The sequence below is a fragment of the Buteo buteo genome, chromosome 5 (assembly GCF_964188355.1).
Source record: "Buteo buteo chromosome 5, bButBut1.hap1.1, whole genome shotgun sequence".
In the NCBI taxonomy this organism is placed as follows: Eukaryota; Metazoa; Chordata; class Aves; order Accipitriformes; family Accipitridae; genus Buteo; species Buteo buteo.
The window spans coordinates 2,634,608-2,652,181 of NC_134175.1; the positions used below are offsets into that span (position 1 = coordinate 2,634,608).

At 38.3% G+C, this 17,574-nt stretch overlaps 1 protein-coding gene across 1 annotated transcript in view; it reads right to left on the reverse strand.

Annotated features, from left to right (window-relative positions):
• SKI (SKI proto-oncogene) overlaps window positions 1-17,574 on the reverse strand; it is a 152,756-nt gene that overhangs the window by 131,286 nt on the left and 3,896 nt on the right. The window contains exons 3-4 of the mRNA XM_075027169.1: window positions 16,362-16,461; window positions 12,107-12,250 (exon numbers count right to left, since the gene is read on the reverse strand). The gene's annotated coding sequence lies outside the window, so the exon portion shown is untranslated. The remainder of the gene's footprint in view (window positions 1-12,106; window positions 12,251-16,361; window positions 16,462-17,574) is intronic.

Here is a 17,574-nt window from a genome sequence, read left to right on the forward strand (position 1 = left end):
CAAAGTTCTGTAACTTCACTAAGATGAACAGTACTATAGACTGGAGACCTTGAACTCTCCTAGCTCTCCAAGGTCAAATCAGTAGATCTGCAGAAAATCACACTCAGCATCTCCAGGCCTTATTTGTCCCACAGCAATCAATGCCAAATTTCAAATGGAGTCCAAACAAAGATTAAGTTTAGACTCTATCTCCATAATGATAATTTAGGGCCAAGATGCAGTAGGTGCTGAACACTCTGCAGGCAATATAACCTCTCACTTGTAAAACCAGGCCATAACTTTTCAATTAGTGAATTTAGACTGGACTGGAGAAATCATAACTCAGACCACCTCTTTTGACAATTGTTTAAGCTTTAGAAATTGACTCCTGCTCTTGGACTGTGGAGCAATGCCTCTCCCCTTGTCTGTACATTACATCCCCTCCTCAGACTGTACCTTCCTTGTTCATACTGCTGAGCCTGAGATGATGGAATTGGCCATTTGCCCAGGTAGAGGGGGAAAAAAAAAAAAAAAAGCAGTTACTGTAATGGAACGGCTTTCTGACTTTTCTGAATACAGTAAGTGAAAATCCCATGCAGATAGCGCATAGCATGTTTAATGACTCACGGTCCACATTTTCACCAGGGAAAAATTTCAGGCCTGCACTCAGTTGAAAGATGGAAATTTTTATAAAACTTCCATTGTGGTATGTGACCATCTGTTCAGAAATTAACAAAAACAAAATCTAAGTAAGTAAATTGTTTGATTTTCTTTCTTTCTTTTCTTGTAGTAAGAGCCTTCTGTTCTATAGATAAGATGTGAAACTCTAGGGGGGGGGGATGTGAGCATATACAATTCAGTACAAAAGAAAAAAAATAGAGACTTCAATCTAATTGCTTGCTAGCTTTGGGAAAATTAAAGTCCTGAAAAGTAAACTATTTGATACATTATGGCCATTTTTTCACACAATGATTAGCAGTGTCCTGTATCAGTCAGGGACCAAGAGAATTTTGTGTCTGTAAGCATTAGCATGTGCTTAGCCCAAAAAAACCCTCAATTTGAACAGCCTCCAAGGTCTTCTGATGAGACAACTTTACTGAAGAAGTGTTGTCTCCCTTGGGAACCAAGCCACTAAGGATTTGGATGAAACGTGTATAATAACACAAAATTTTAAGTTTTGGTTGGTTGGCAAAAAAAAAAAAAAAAAAAAAAGAAATTGCAGTCAGCAAATTTTGCCCCTTTCCTTTCTCCTTCATTCTTTCTAATGCTTCATAAAAACACATTACTTTTTCCGCCTGTTTTTAAGCAAGAACATATATTTCTTTCTTTTCAGAGAGTTGAATTCTTGGAACTCATACCATTTTCATTTAGCTATTTTTACCCGCCCTGCTCCTTCCTGTATCCATGGAGTTTCATCAAAACATTGAATTCCAGTCTCTAATGACATAACCTTCCCCTTTCCTTCCTGTTCTCATGTCACCTCTCATTTTCTCACCAGCTCCATAGCCTTCTCTGATTTTTAGACTTTTTCTGCTCTAGGCTTCTTATTTTCTTTATGTACTTTGCAATACCACTGGCCTCTTCTCCGCAGCAGGGAATATTATGAAGTCACAAACTTCTGCGTAAACAAGCAAAGAAAAAAAAACCCACCAACAGCCTCAGCTGAGGAGAACAGCTTCTCTTCTTCCCTACTGTAGGGAAAAATCTGACTTCAAAGTCCTAGTTTTGAGTTTTGTCTTACATCAGCATCAAACTGGAATGATTTGACTATTATCACTCTATGAGATTCTTATCTGCCATGTTTGGTATAAATCAGCTACAGGACAGCTATAGGGAAATAAACAGAAAGATTGTCATGTAAAGTTGAGACGAAGGGACTGTGACATACGTTTAACAACTCCACTGATTGTATTTAACAATTAAATGTGAGATAAAAGTGCTATTCAATGTATGCCTGAAGTTACTTAATGGATTAACACCAGCAAAATACGCATCATAGTCTGGCTCTACAAGATCTTTCCACATGCATACTACACTTTGCTACAGCTGTATATTTCTGCAAGACAGAGAGTTCCTATGGTGTGGGAGTTTTAAGGGTAAAGGTAGGAACAGCAATCTGGCATAAACATTCCTTGTCTTAGAAAAAAATTGAACTGCAAATGGAATTCATTTGCTGATTTGCAGGAACAATGAAGTCAAGCAACAAAACTTAGCAAACCATATTAAAAAGTATTCTCACAAGTATTTTTGCAGGAGGCAGAGGTGTTTATGAACCAAAAAAAGAGGTGTAGAAGTTACAATTGCTCTAGGGCAAATTTTAACTGGTTTCCCTTCCTTATTAGATTTCTCATTCATAAAAAATTGCTAGCTGACTTAGCAGTCATTGGACCACATGGGATTTTAGGTGCTTCTAACCATCTGGATGTATTTTTTCCATTTGTCTAACCAATTTTCCATTTTCAATTAATTTATCTTAATTTTAGCTCTTTGTCTATACAGTTAGAGTTATCTGGAACATCAAGACAAGCCTTTATTTCAGCAGGAGCATGGACAACATATTTGCTCAGAAGCAAAGAATACAAGCTCTAGGCTATCACAAACTCCATTGCCATTCTCAGCTGGCAATACTAAAGAAAGTTCTTGATGCAATAAATCATGTTTGATCCTGACACTTTTTCCTAATCTGGATCCTGAAAGTTCAGAGTCCTTCCAAAAGGTGTCACTGAAGTTACCAGTCAGGTTTGCTCTCAGAACACAACATACTCAGATTCAAAGCAATGGCACTAAGTTAATCAATTTGAGCTCTACACTGACAATCTGCCAGGAACCCAAAGCTAAACATAAAAGTGAATTCTGTAACATGTCAGGTGCCCCAAATTTTCATCAAATTCAATGGCTGAGCCGTTGAATGGGATTCAAGGATTAGAACATTAATGTGTACAGAGTTACACCTATCCGTAACTTCCCTGTGGGAATGCAGTGCAGGAAGATTACAAGACTAAGTCAGCAACTTCTGAGTCCTACAGTCTTATCTCTTGGTGCCCAGCTAAGTCTTCTATCAACAGAAAACAGTTGGAAAGCTTTCTACAAAAAGTTATGATCCTGCAAGATTCAGAATATTATTTCCACGATAAGCTGAGAAATTAGGTTTGAAGTCTTTCCTGTGTTTAAGACTAAAAAGAAAAGCTTAGTAAGATACAGAAATGCCTAGTTTAGTCTTCTTACACACAGAAAATTAACAGTCTGTTTGGACCAATGCAGATTATTTTGTGCCAGCCTACAGAAGCTCCGTGGGGAGCACATTCAGGTTAAAGAAAGCATGCAAAAGAGAGGTATATGATACAGATTTATATTGCCTTTCATTTTTGTTCATACCTAAAAGAGCTCAATGACTAACAATATCAATAATAATGCTTTCTTTGAAATGTTCAGTCTTACCCACACTGGAGTTGTGTATGTTCAGGATTCACCTGTAATTTATCCATATTTAATCTTTTTCATGCCTCCCTTCCCTGCTTACTATACTTGGATCATTGACATTTTTATCAGTTGCAAACTATTACAAAGACCCTTGGCATGATGGACTTAAGCAACTTCAGAACTGAATCTCTGATTCTTCCCCAGGCTGGCAAGGCCATCTGCAGCAAGTCAATTCTCCCTTCCTTCTTCCATAGAGTGGAAATGCATACTATGACTTCCTTTATTAGAGCTTTACCTGGGGCCACATAAAGAGCTGTGTACTACAAGAGGAAACAGTCTACTGGATCATGTTTAGCACTAGAAATAAGAGGACAGCTTTGTCATGACCTACTGTGTTACCTACCTTAAGCATGTTTTTGTGCCTTGTTTATATTCCTTCTCACACCCATCATCAAAAGGAGCTACTCATTTAAATTGTCTCTGTGAAGAGAGACTCTTCTCACTCAGCAGGAAAAACAATGAGGTCCTTAGAAGGGCTGACTAGAAAAAAATCAACTAGTTCATATAGATGCTTTGCCATTTTTGCCCAATACCCAATGCTTTTCCTTATGTAATTGATTAATGAAGTCCCTGAAATTCCTCTGGAGATATGCCAGACCACAGATCCTGTTCTCATTTTATTTTAATTCTAGGAAAAGCAAGCAAGAAAAAATGGCTTCTAAAAAGTTTCAGCTACTATTCCTGACACTTTGTTCCCACAGACATCTATCCATAACTGACTAACTAGAAGGTCTGATTGCCTTGTTTTCAGAGATGGGTGATGAGCTGTGTTTGTTTGCACTGGTCTCAGTCACCCGAGTGAACAGCCGTCGGATTTTTTTTTAACGGATTTTGCTGCTACACAGTTTAAGCAAATAGGAATATGCACTGTTTGTGCAATTTCAAAATCTTATTTGAAAGCACTTCATGTGCACTACAGACACTTTCTTATACCTCCATGTTCCCCTTCCTTTCCAGTGCTATGCATTGCAGTGCACTGGAACGCTGGCTTCCAAAGGCATCTGAAGTGCCCGTGAATCTGTCTAAACAAATACATGGGCAGATAATCTAAACCAGAGCATTTCCATCTGTTAAACCTCTACAAAGCTGACATTTGGTAATGACCATCACCTCCTAAAGTGCAGGCTGCACCTCCAACGGAAGACATTGCCAAGCATATTCTGATTTTCATTTGCAATATTTAACTTGGAAAGGCTCAGTGACAACTGCACAGTAGAAGTTAACAGCCAGTTAGAATTTCTATTAGCATGTCCGAAGAAGGGGGCAGGGAGGGAAATAAGACCAAAGTAGCTGTGGTTTGTGAGCAAGGGAGGTCATCTCTGAAAAAATAACATGATCCCAGTGGGATAAACAGTACAGGAGATAAATCAGTAACTGGGCCAATCATGAAATACAGTTTCTGCAAATATTTCACAGAGTAATGGAAGGGGAGCTAACGAGCAAAACTGTTACACTGGTTAGATAGAAATACTCAGAGGGAGCGTACAGTCTCTAGAAACATGACACTGGCACAGGGTTAGTGGTCAACTAACTCCAAGGGATTGCTAAATGGAGCACAAATCGGCCAATGAAAGATAGTTCACACAAAGTTATGCTTAGGATTTGTGTTGTCAGTGGCTGAGCACAAAGGCCTCTGCACCTCAGCAGAGGAGGTTGTGTAGCTGATGCTCTACAGTAAGTCAAAGGTTACCTGCTTTATCTTGTAAAGTTGAATTTTGTGCTCGCTAAACCCATGCTAATTGTCTTTACTAACATTTGAATTTTTAAGATGATGTTTCACAGACGCTGGATTTGGTATAACAAGTTATGCTATTTGAAAGCATAAAGATTTGCGTCATATGTTCTCAACAATGGACTCTGTTACTTAGTGCTCCCACGTATTACTCACTAAAAATCTAAAGTGCAGAAAGAAATCCAGAAGGTCAATGTAATCAGTAAGATTCTGAAAACTTACTTCAAAAAGTAAGAGAACCTTGAAAACAGCATACACTCAAGCACATAAAGGATATACTTTTTGTATATCGATATACTTTTCATTACACTAAAAAGATTGAAAGACTCTTTCCTCCTTCTTTATCTTCTTCCTGAAAAATGAGTCAGAGAACAGATAAAACCAGCACATTTTCATCACGAAGAGCTGCTCTGACCCCTACTTTATATTAATTGACTCAGGGAAAGAAGGGGAAAATTTCCCAAAACCAAAAGAAAGTAGTAACTGTTAAGTTCAGTGTAAATAAGTAATCAGTTTAGTGGTAAAAACAATCTAGAAATATTTAAGACATAGGCTTCAATACACAACTCGTCATGAATGGGATCATACAATCAACATAAGCTACTTATTTTTTCCCTATATTCCAGATACTGTGCATAGATCTGTATTACTAATTTAAACAAGTCTGAGCTTGTTCTGTGGGAGTGTTTCATGCCATGTGGCCACAGTACATGTCCACGACATCAAGTTACCCACCTCTAAAACAGGATGGCTGAATCCGAAATGCCTTGTATGAATGGGCTTTGGCTCATAACAGCTCTTGGACCACAGTCAGAAACTGAAATTGCTAGCGGGCCTAGCCAAAACCATGCAAAAGCTCTTTCAACAATATATCCATCTACAATGACGTTCCAGAGCCCAGCAACCTTTCCCTATACTGGTAATTTACCAGCATACCTGTAGCCTGCGATTTCTTTCTCTACTGCTTGCAGAAGTTTAAAGGTTGGAAGCCACTATGCATATTGGCCATTTCCTCTTGACACAACTAGACAGAAGAGGGGAAACATCTGCAGATGTTGCTGTAACTTAAAGGCTATCACTACACAGCCTGGAAAGACAGAACTATTTCTCATGTGCTTTAACTCACGGGAAACCTCTGGTGCCAACCTGCTTGATGCGGCTTAGCTCAAAGCAGAGGACTACGTCTGAACTGTCACAGGCATCTTATCAATATTCTTTGACAAAATCAAACAAAATCTTTGAAGAAGTGCTGGAAACAGGAAAAGTAACAATTTACTGAATGAACAGTTAAGGGGTTCTAAGAATGAAAGGCAAGGTAGAATATTTCCACTTCCAAGTACTGAGGTTATTTACCAGCTCAGTAAAGAAGCACCTGGTAGAATATAATGTATAATCTCCATCTAAGGATTTCAACAAGTCCTCCATCAGGGTTTCAAAGCACTTATGAAAGTTATGAAAGACCAACTGAGGCAAAAGAAACAAACAAAGTAACTCTCTCAAAAAATATAGGACATCTGGATAGAAGCACAGGTTTCCTCTGCTTTTAACCAGTCATGAGTGCACTGCCTCATCAAACCCACACACGTGATGGAAACTCATCAGAATCAAAGATAATTATGCAAGAAAGAGGATACAAGAATGGTAAGACACATTCATCCACCAACTCACTTAAGCCATAACTCAGAACAGGAAGTTTCACAGTCAGACTTTCAATTCCTACACCAAGTTAAATCAAATACATTTAAAAGAAAAAGCCTTGAATGGAAAAAACAGTGTCTTTATGCCACCTGCTACCAGAAAGATTATTGTTCTTGCTTCAAAACTATTTCTGATTTAAAAGCTACTTGAAGTTCAAAATCCAGGCATTGGATTATTTTCTCTCCGTTTGAATTTCTACACAGGAAAACTGAGTAATTTGCACAGTTAGCTAAGCCAAAAAAAAAAAAAAAAAAAAAGAAAAAGAAAGCAAGCAAGAAAAAAGGCAGGGAGGAGGATGGCCACTACTGGATTGAAATAAATTTATGCTGATAGAATAACACTGTCAACAGTCTCACAGGAACAAGCATTTTTAAAAGTCTTAAATCAGGCCTTATATTAATATTTTTTTTCCTCTCTCTAAAGCTTACTTCTCTGATCCACAATAATTTTGGGACCAAGCCTTTGTGTCTTGACATCAATGTTGTTGGTGATATTTTCAGCACAGGAGTTGCTTGAATGTATCACTTATAATGTCCACTATCTTTTTCCTGACACTGGCCACAACCAGCTGCTTCGCAGAAAAGTTTAAGACACTTCAAGAGGCACCAATCCAAAAAAGAAGCCCCTCCTTCACCACCAAGAGTTAAAAAGGTTCTCTTGTTTCCTCTCTGATGTTGCTGCATTTTGCTTTAAAGATCATTCCTGTAACAAATCTGGGTGTTCTTGCTATCCATACAAACATGCCATCATTTCTGAATCCTTCCAAACTCTCAACTGTATATCCAGCAGTACGCAGTTAAATATATATATATATATAAAAAATATGTATTTGTGCTTTATGGCATATGTTATAAGCTCAAGTCTGTGCTTCCACATAGAAAGGGAGCTGAAGCAGTAAGGGTCCGCTTCTGCACTCTCTTTCTCTTTTTTTTTCTGTGCATTTATCACCAATGAAGGATATCAGACATGACAGCCCTGGAGACTGAAGTCCTTGGTCTACACAAAAGGTCCAGTTCTGTCAGCAAGAGGGGGGGACTTCACTTTCACACTGTTTCAACAGTATGTTTCAATCAACAATGCCTCGAGAAACTTCCAAGAACCACCAGCAAAAGTCAAAGGAATGAGCAATATTAAGACTAACTAATCAAGGTTCTTTGAGAACTCTTTCTGAGAACTACCAAGGAAACCAATTAAGACCAATTGCATTCGTCATTTAGGCTGGAACACATCTGAGACCATGTAACTGTTTATTTATGGGTCACTTAAAAATAACCCTATAGAAAACAACCATTAAGTTGCTAGTAGCACATACTGGATTTGAAACAGCAATTAAAGTTTCTCATTTCATTAGCAAAGGAGTCTGTTAGCAAAGCACACCAGTCCTCACCAAAAGCAAGCTTACAAAAGCTAGGGTGGGAAAAGGGTTACCAACATACATGTTAAAATGTCAACAAAATATGCTGTGTGCTCTGTTCTCTAGAGCGATCTCATTATTATTTTTCCACTAGCAGCAACTCCACAAGTGCACAGGGGTCAGAAAAAGAAATGGAAGCAGTTGTGAAATTGTCCCATCTACTGTTACCATCCACGTGGAAAAACACACAAAAAGAGTAACAGGTGTACACTGGGGAAAAAAACCCCTGGATTAAGTCCTTAAACTTCTGTTTTTTCATAGTTTTTAAAGATAAAAGTACACTCTGAATGTGTAAGTTCTCCAGAAGCACTGTCTCTTTAAAGTCGGAATGTGACTTTTTTTCACCCATAAGAAAAAGTGCAGTTTCCCAGGTTCTTACTGGAAAGTTTTCTTGGGAAAATATTCATTTCCAAAGCATTTTTTTTACACTTTTGGTTCACTGGTTGTATGACTCTTGTAATGCTTTAATAGTGTTTTTACTCCACGAATGTTTGTAATAACTTAATCCATCCTATTTCCTACAGTATCTCCTTTTAAGGATAATTATATCAATATGCTTCTGACATTTTGTAATCCAAACAATTTCTTCTTTCTAGATTTTGTTCTCAGTTGGGTGATTCAAAACAAGAGTTAATTGCATGTTCCTGGCCCTCACAATTTTCTGAAAAAGCTGCTGCACAATGAAACTCAATAAATAACCCCCAAAACATTGGAAACATGGATAATTCTGTGTAGAATTTTGTTAAATTCTCACAGCTTTCTTTTCTAATAATAGAGTTCAAGATTAGCTATAATCTGATGCATTTTCAAAGACAAAAATCTCATGAATATATTTTGTGTATACCTGCCCTAAGAAAGCTTTCTTTGGTTTGGTTGTTTTTTTTTCTTAAAAAAAGCTGCAATGGTATGTGTTCTGTGACAAGCTAAAAATATATACCCATAATTAAATGCTATTACATATGGCATTTCATAAAGACCCTAACTGTATCTATTTATGACAGTAAGCTATCCAAGAACCTAAGCAGATTGAATGGGCTTACAGAAGTTTTTTTCAAAAGCTACATGTGGTTTTCTACAGAGGAGATAATATTGTTCAACCCAGTTCTTCCCAACTTCTGTGCTATTGTGCCACAGTCAAGCCTCAAAACTTTTCAGATTATTGGAATTTAGGAATTAATATATTTTATGGTTCCACAGACTGGTTTGGGAACTACTTCTTTATCACTTCAGAGTTTAGCTCCTCCTATCTACCCTAAGGCAAAAATCAGGCCTCCTCTGCTGCCTTTTCTGATGCTCCATTTATAATATAAGCTAGCAAAGTAGCTTTAACACATCTGTTGCACTTGATCTATATTTAGAACATTTTTACTGTAAATTTCTGTAAATTATTAGATTTAATGACAGTGATCATGTCAAACAGGATCTGGTCTTCATTGTGTAAGGTACCACACTGCCAGTAAGCAGTCCTTCCGCTGATGAGTTTGCAAAATATGGGAGTGATGTAGAGATGAAATGACTCACACGGAGCTAGTCAAAAGGCCAGCTTCAGGACTAGTGACAAAAGCAGGTTTCTCAAAGCAAAGATCAGACTCCATTGTACTTTTTGTGCCTCCACATCAAATTAAAAGACAACATTGCAGTCTAACTAGAAACCTCTGGCTTTAACGCAGTTATTAGCTTTATTGCTACTTAGACTACAGACACATTCTAAGACAGTCAAGGAGAATTTTGGTAGGCCTAACATCTATTGTCCTCTCAAAGGTCCTTTGCTTAATACTGAGTGAGGGAAGTGGTAAAGCTGCTTCTTAGCTGTTTATAAAGGAAACCAGAAGATCCTTTGATAAGATTCTATCTTCTTTCCTTCCTCTCACTGTATTCACTGTGCAACCGGGGAATTTTAGCTTTGTGTTCCCTGTCCTATACAGCAATCAAAGGCTCTAAAAGGGACCTCTCTAGCACACCAGATCAGACTATTATCCATTAAGTCTCTTGTTCTTTGTAACACTAGAGATACTTCTATAACACATCGAATATGTATCTGGTGAAAATTGTTACCAGAATGTTTCAATCTCAAGCTCCCGCTCTCTGTAAATAAGTTACAGAAAGAAGCCAACTGACAGCACTTGACAACATGAAGCATGGTGCCAGAATGCAAACCAACAAAGTTTCTTCTTCTTGAATGTGACAAAATGCTTATTTTAAGCATACTGAGACAATAAAGTGCTGATTAACAAGCAGCATGTTCTTCAATGAAACTTATGAGTGTGCAGTCTTGTGCTAAATAGAGAAGATGCTGAAGGTATGCAATCACAAGTATGTGAACAGCTCCACATAAAGGTACCAAAAGTTAGCTTTAAACTAACTCACATTAATACCAGTAACAGAATATCTTCAGCTACATGGAGCACTGACCCAGTGTCATGGACATATTTTTCTGAACTCATTAAGTGTAAATACATGCGTAAGGTTTATTTCTCAACTAGCTAGCTTATAGCTGTCTCAGACATATCTATGCTGTCTGTAGTCATGTCTTTCACTGCTACCTTATGCTGGTATAAATGGGTATATTGAGTCTTCAGGGACTACTAGAGAGTGATTACTTTAGCCTTAGCTAGAAATTATGATACTCTATTCGTAGATAGCCTAATCACATGTTAACACTGTGTTCTGCAGAAATTAATATAGACAAAGCTGAAAATAATACTCACCCACACAGTCTAAAAATAAGCACCAAAATTTCCCCTCCTCGTTTCTTTCTGATTTTTGTTTCCCCTCAGGTGATGACACCATTCTCCTTTCCAGCTCTCCTGAAATGCATCATGTGCTCTGGGTCACCGATTGTACTGGGGATCTTTATTTTTTTTAATGTTATGTTTTTAATGTTATACTTTTGGGATGTACTGTGTGAGGCAAATCAAGAGTCTGTTTATTAGACCAGAATAAACAACAGAAGATACTGGTTAAACACGGCCTCCAAGAACCAGATACCTAGAAACATATTTAAGCATATAAATAACGTAGGAAGCATAGGCACAAATGTGATATGCACTAATTACAGTAAATGTGGTGTTTTCAGCTGCACTACCATGAAGAAATATATTCCTTCAGAGTATTTTTGGTATGACAGACTCTGTTCAGCTTAGTCCTGCAGCTCAGCCCATTTCAGACTTCCAAAACCAAGCCAATTAAAATACCAGAAACTTACTGCATATCGATTGCTTTAGACCATGCAATTTAATGCAGCCTTGTTTCATGCAAAACACAGGAATTTTGAGAGCACAAGATCCTTAAAATCAGTAAAAAGGGTAATAATTTAACAGGAGCACTGCAGAAAATACTTGCAGTTCCCGCCAAGCAGACAAGCTTTCCAACAAGAGGACAAATGGAGAAGAGTCCAAATGAAACTACCTGACCACGAGGAGTAGCAGTTCTAGTTTTGGGGCAGTTTGATACGTACTTCTGTAGTATTGATATGTCCTCGTGCATATACTTTATGAGCCAATAAAGTTCCAAAACCAAAAACTAATGAAGCCCAAAAACATCTTATGAGGCAAGAAAAACAAGTTTCCACTTCCCAGATGAAAAAAGTGAGGTCAGTAGGTATGAATACAGATGGAGCTGGTTCTAGAAGTGGGATGAAGAACATGGAGTTCTGGGATTATGCTCCAGACTTGGTACTTTTGTGGTATTTAATTTAGAGAATCTGGTGAAGGGAAGGAGAAGAATGAGTTTTTCATTACACATTATGTCAGGGATTGCATGCATATATACATAACATGTCCCCAGCCTGGTCTAAGACCTACCTCAGTAGCACACAGTAAAACTCCTCATGCCCAGATGACTGAAGCAGAAATCCGTGGTGGTGATTCTCTGCATAGAGGGCACACTGCACACCATAGGAATAATGCCATGCTGCCAGATGCATGCTCCATTACATTCTTCTAGTCCTAAAGGAAAAACACTTTAAATTCAGTAATACATAATATTCCTGTTAATGTGAGACAGGAGACTGGCAACATGCCACTAACAGAGACAAGCAATGGAAAAAACAGAGAGCTAGTACAGTCTCGCAATCTGAAGCAGACCAACCTATTGTAAGCTGTCTCCATCCTTGGGGCTGGATGGTCCAGGCTGATTTATGAGCACAATATTTACAACTAACACACATGAAATACATTATGAGTAGAAATAAATCTCCTAACATGCACAGAGAACAGCTAAGATAAAAGAATGCATATGGTAAACTAGGTGAATGTTTGTCATTAAAAGTGTGGTACTAAAGCCAGAGCAGTCTTTGGGGCAATGGAGACTATGTATTTGCACTCGTGTTTATCAATACTCTGGAAGACATTAGGTATTAGGCAGAGACTTTCAGAAAGGTGTCCCATCTTTTTATTTTTTCTAGCGAACTCAAAGCTGGTGAAAGACACTGTGTTGAAAGCCCTTGGGAGCAAAACACTGCTTGAAAGGAAGATTAGTCTTATGCCTGTGCAAAGACCCAGTGAACAACAGGCCAGAGTTCAGTTCCCAGGTCTTGCATTATCTCAGGCAATATCCTTAATTTTTGTGCACCTGTGTTCCATCTCATAAACAGGTATAAGTATCAAATAAGAAAGGGCTACTTTAAGGCCAGACGGGACCATTGTAATTAAGTATTCTGACTTACTGCATCAAGCTACAGGCAGTAGAAATTCCCTGAATTAATTCCTAAATTACAACATCACCGAACAGATAAACTCTTCAGAAAAACAAGCATCCCTTACTAGCAAATGGGGACGTCAATTTGAGTTTCTCTGTAATTCCAAAGAAGAAAACCCACTCCCAAAAGAACTGATGACAATTTCCTGGTGATCACTCCTGTCTTTTGAACCTTGTACAGCAGACTACATCAAGCAGGCTCCTCTAAATCTCATTTGGTTTTAGACGGAATATGAGGCAGCTATCACTTAAATGCACCTATATTTGACATTTCTGCCTACAAAGCTGCATTGGTCATAGATCGTATCTCATCATGTCCAGCCAATCCAACTAGGCGAAAACAGCTTCTTGTAAGGACCTGGATTCATCTCTTCCTTTGACACTATTTGACACTAAGGTTTAACAAGGCCAATTTTTTTGCAGCTCTTTGTGATGTTGACTCTTGCCCAGTGGGATCTACATAGAAGCTAACCAACTCATTTTATGCAGGGTACAGAACAGCCAGAGAGCTGTGAAGCTGCTACTTCTCCTCACAATCTTCTAATAAAATATCTGACTCCAGTATGGTAGGACATAGTAATAAAAAATAGGCTAATAATGGAACCAGTCTGTGGTACAAAACAGAGTAACTACTTTAGCTAAATAAACATACTTTCTTTCCTAAACCAACATCACAACATGTTGTTTCAGCTACTACACATCTTTTTCGGAGTATTTTCCACTGATTGAAAGGGAATAATCAAATTTCTACGAGAGCAGCACAGATGAATTGAAGGAACGGCAAAGTGGATTTGGGGAACAGGAGAGGTCAGCTGGGGAAAATACTCCAAAATCAGCCCAATTTTAAGTTCACTTATGAAAGGAACAGTAGCATGAAGTTACCATTTGATAGCAGTACTGTTCGGATGTGGCAGGAAGACATCAGCTTGTTTTTATTGAAGTAGTCTAAATGGATGTGATTTACAGATGCTGGGAGCTGCAAAGTGACAGCAAAGGCAGGCAAACACCTACTTTAATATCTCTAACTAGATATTGCAGTTCTGTCATAACAAGATATATTCCAGGCAGAATGACTTTTCACACTGACAATGTCACAATGTAGTTTCAGTTCAGTGGGTATAAGACAATGTAAATAAACCAAACTCAGTCTGTGTCTGATACAATTAAACAAACAACATATGGAAAAAAAGAAACTATAGCTCTACTGTATTTTACTGTCAGGTCTTCTAAATTAGTCCCATTTTGTATTTCTTCTATCAAGTTAGGCACTAATGACGGACAGAGGGAGAATGAATATGAAAAAGAAAAGAATTTAGGGAGGGTAGCAAGGACATACTGCATATTTCCAAGACATTTCCGTAATGCAACAAAAATACAACACCACTAGATTGCAACTAAAATACATCCTTCTCAGTGAAAAGATGTATACTTACCTCCGCAGCTTTGATTATACCTTCAGATTTACTAGATTTTCTTTCTAAAACACTAACTAGTCCTTAAAAAAAATTGCAAAACTAACTAAACCTACTATCCACATTTGTTGAGGCAATAAATACTCATCTGTTGAATTACATTCTATTTTAAGTTGATTTGATACACCATTCTAGTTATGGATAACATCACACCATATTAACTAGTGATAGTTATTTTGCCCCACTGTTTCGTGGTTTCATGCCCATAAACAAGAAAGGTGATTTTCTGTAATTACTACAGCTATTATTTATGGATTTTTTGGGGTTTTTTTTTGTGGAGCCCTTTAGTATGTTGATTTCAAATGAAGGAATGATACGCAGCAAACAGGAGGAACTCAAACTGCTATAGGCTATAGTACTGTGAGACACATTTTTAAAAAACAAACAAACAAACAAAAAATCACAAAGCAAGCAAGCAAGCAAGCAAGAAATATTAAAACCTCAAGCCATATTTGATCCTAAATTCAGAGCCAAAATCCTTTAAAGTATGGGGAGATCACACAGCTCCCTCAGCAGAATTCTAGGCTGGGCCACAGAACCCACAGCTTCATGCCATCAAACCTAATCTTTGTTTGAGATCTGAAACATTCTCTCCAAGAGTTTTCAGTCACATTGCAAAATTGTGAGAGGAAGATGAAAGGCAGATTCTTCCCGCCTCTCTTAGACTAACCCCAGGGCCTAGAAACATCAGGACTTGATTTAACCAAACACACACTGGGCCAGAAAAATGATGACTGATACTAGGACTTGACTGACATGCAGAAGACTTCATCTGATTCACGGTTTTCCAACACAATCATTGGATCACCTCAGACCCTTGAGCAGATTGTGCCCAGCCAGCCAAAAAGCATCCCCTCGTTGGCCAAAATGACAGCAAAGTCAGCAGAGTCTCTGTCAGTCAAAATGCATCCTTACTGGGGAAAAGCACATATATTACCAAATAAACAGCAACTTCACAACTTCAAACAGGCAACATCTTCAAGAAGCTAAGCCCCTGGGGCCTTCTCCCTATAAGGCAACTTATCCTTGCAGAGCTACTACTAACAAAAAAGGCCTCTAGACCTTCCTTCTTAGTCAGCTGAACTCCTCTCCACTGCGTCTCTCTTCCAACAAATTTCTTGTCTCAGTCTGTACCACATAAAGGATGGACCAAGCTAAACCTGCTGGCTCCCAAACAGGCTTCTTAAGCCTCTAGCAAATCAAGAGTAGGATATTTGTTTCCAAATCTCCAAAGGAGGATTAGGCAGGGAGATTATAATCCTAACCAGCCTCACACCTGCCACTCATTCTTAGTGAAGGAGAGATGCATTTTCATAACTGGAAATTACTAGCAGATGAACCTCGGTCCAAGGGAGGATATCACAGATTACAGTTGCTAGCGCCCTTGTTTCTTGGCTGCACAGGAAAAAAAAGCTTTCTTTCGGTGAAACAAAAGAGTGGATATAATTGTTTGCTTTAGTTCCGGTGACATTGTTCCCCTCCTTCGCCATTCTTTTTTGTCAATACCATCTCTCAATAATTGAGCCTGATCTGAGGAAGAACTAGAGCAGTTGGGCTATCTTCTGAAAATTTCTCCCTTCATGTCCCTTCATTTCAGTGCCCCAAACAAAAAATTAGGTCAGTGAGAGGCTTTTTCATATATGCTGTCCAACCTGCTTTGATCATAAACTCTTTGCATTTTATATGATTTTTACATATAAGTCCTATTGTAATGATGTCAGAGCCTCCAAATACAATTTTAGAACAAATCAAAGCGGTAATGTTCAGAGAACCATTTATCTTTATACCGTAGGAGTTTCAGCAGTGCTGTTGTTACTTTTGAGGGGGAGTTGTGCAGGCTTCTTGTCAATTGGTTTAGGTTGCCTAAACAAAGCCAAATTGGTCTTACCATCTCCAGCTGCTGCTGCTGCTGACTGCATGTACTGCTTTCTCTACGTTTACTTTAATCCATCAGCCAAGAGCAAAACAATTTTCCTTCGGTGCACCTCCTACAAATAGGGTATGGGAAGAAGAAAAAAAAAAAACACAGAAAAAAAACCAAACACATCACTTGAAGCATCTTTACATGTAATAGTAACAGTCTCTTGGTGCCATCATCAGCCATGGCATTTCATTCACACAGAACACTTGTGGGCACATCACATATGCTTTTCCATTCAATGTATTTTTAAATGTTTCCCAGGCAACTGTTTCAATACAATATGCCTCCTTGGCAACCTGGTACCCACAAATGCCATGCCAGTCTCCCTAGTCCTCTTTTTAGGTCTTCCCATCTTGGCATATGAATGTCACAAGGCTTGATTTTCTATATACAGCCACAGAGGTACTGATCTGTCCTTGTACTTGAAAAGGGAAGGCTGAATTGAAAAGATGAGTTGTGCACTGGACTCTGAACATTAACAAATTCAGGCTCTGGCAAGCTACCAGAGGAAGCAGGTTTCAATGGCAATGACTTTTCATTGAAAAGACTATGTTACCTACAACTAAATTTAGGGAGAGCCTACAGAACTGTCTCTGGAAACAGCAATGAGCCTGCACTTCTTAAATTGAAACTGCATGTCATCTTTATTCTCCTGACTATGCTAAAGGAAGTCTTACACAGCTTTCTTAATTTTGTGGCTTGAATTGTAATACACCATGTTGATGAAAATAGTCAGACTTTCCTATTTCACTGCAGACAGTGATTACCACTATACTGAGTGAGCCAATATGATTGAGTTACTCTTTCCAGTGCTACATTTGCTGCCACTAGGCTGTAGGAGATACACCGTAAAGTCCATTTGCTGCAGAAGCTTTCACTGATGCTCTACAATATATGTACTTCTGTCTCCTGTGGTATCTTTGGGGACATTTTCCTTTATGACATTTAGCAGAATGGACACGCTCATCCTTGAGTGAAGTCACAGACTATTTGACAAGGACAAAAAATTATCAACATATACTCCTAAACCTAGCACTGATTAGATAAAATAATTAAAACATATTATTACGTTTCAATTTTCTAGCAAGGCACAGTTTATTCTGAACATTTTTATCTGATACAGAAGCTATCACTACAGAACCAAAGACATTTCAGAAGGACTAAAACTATCTGAGAGCAT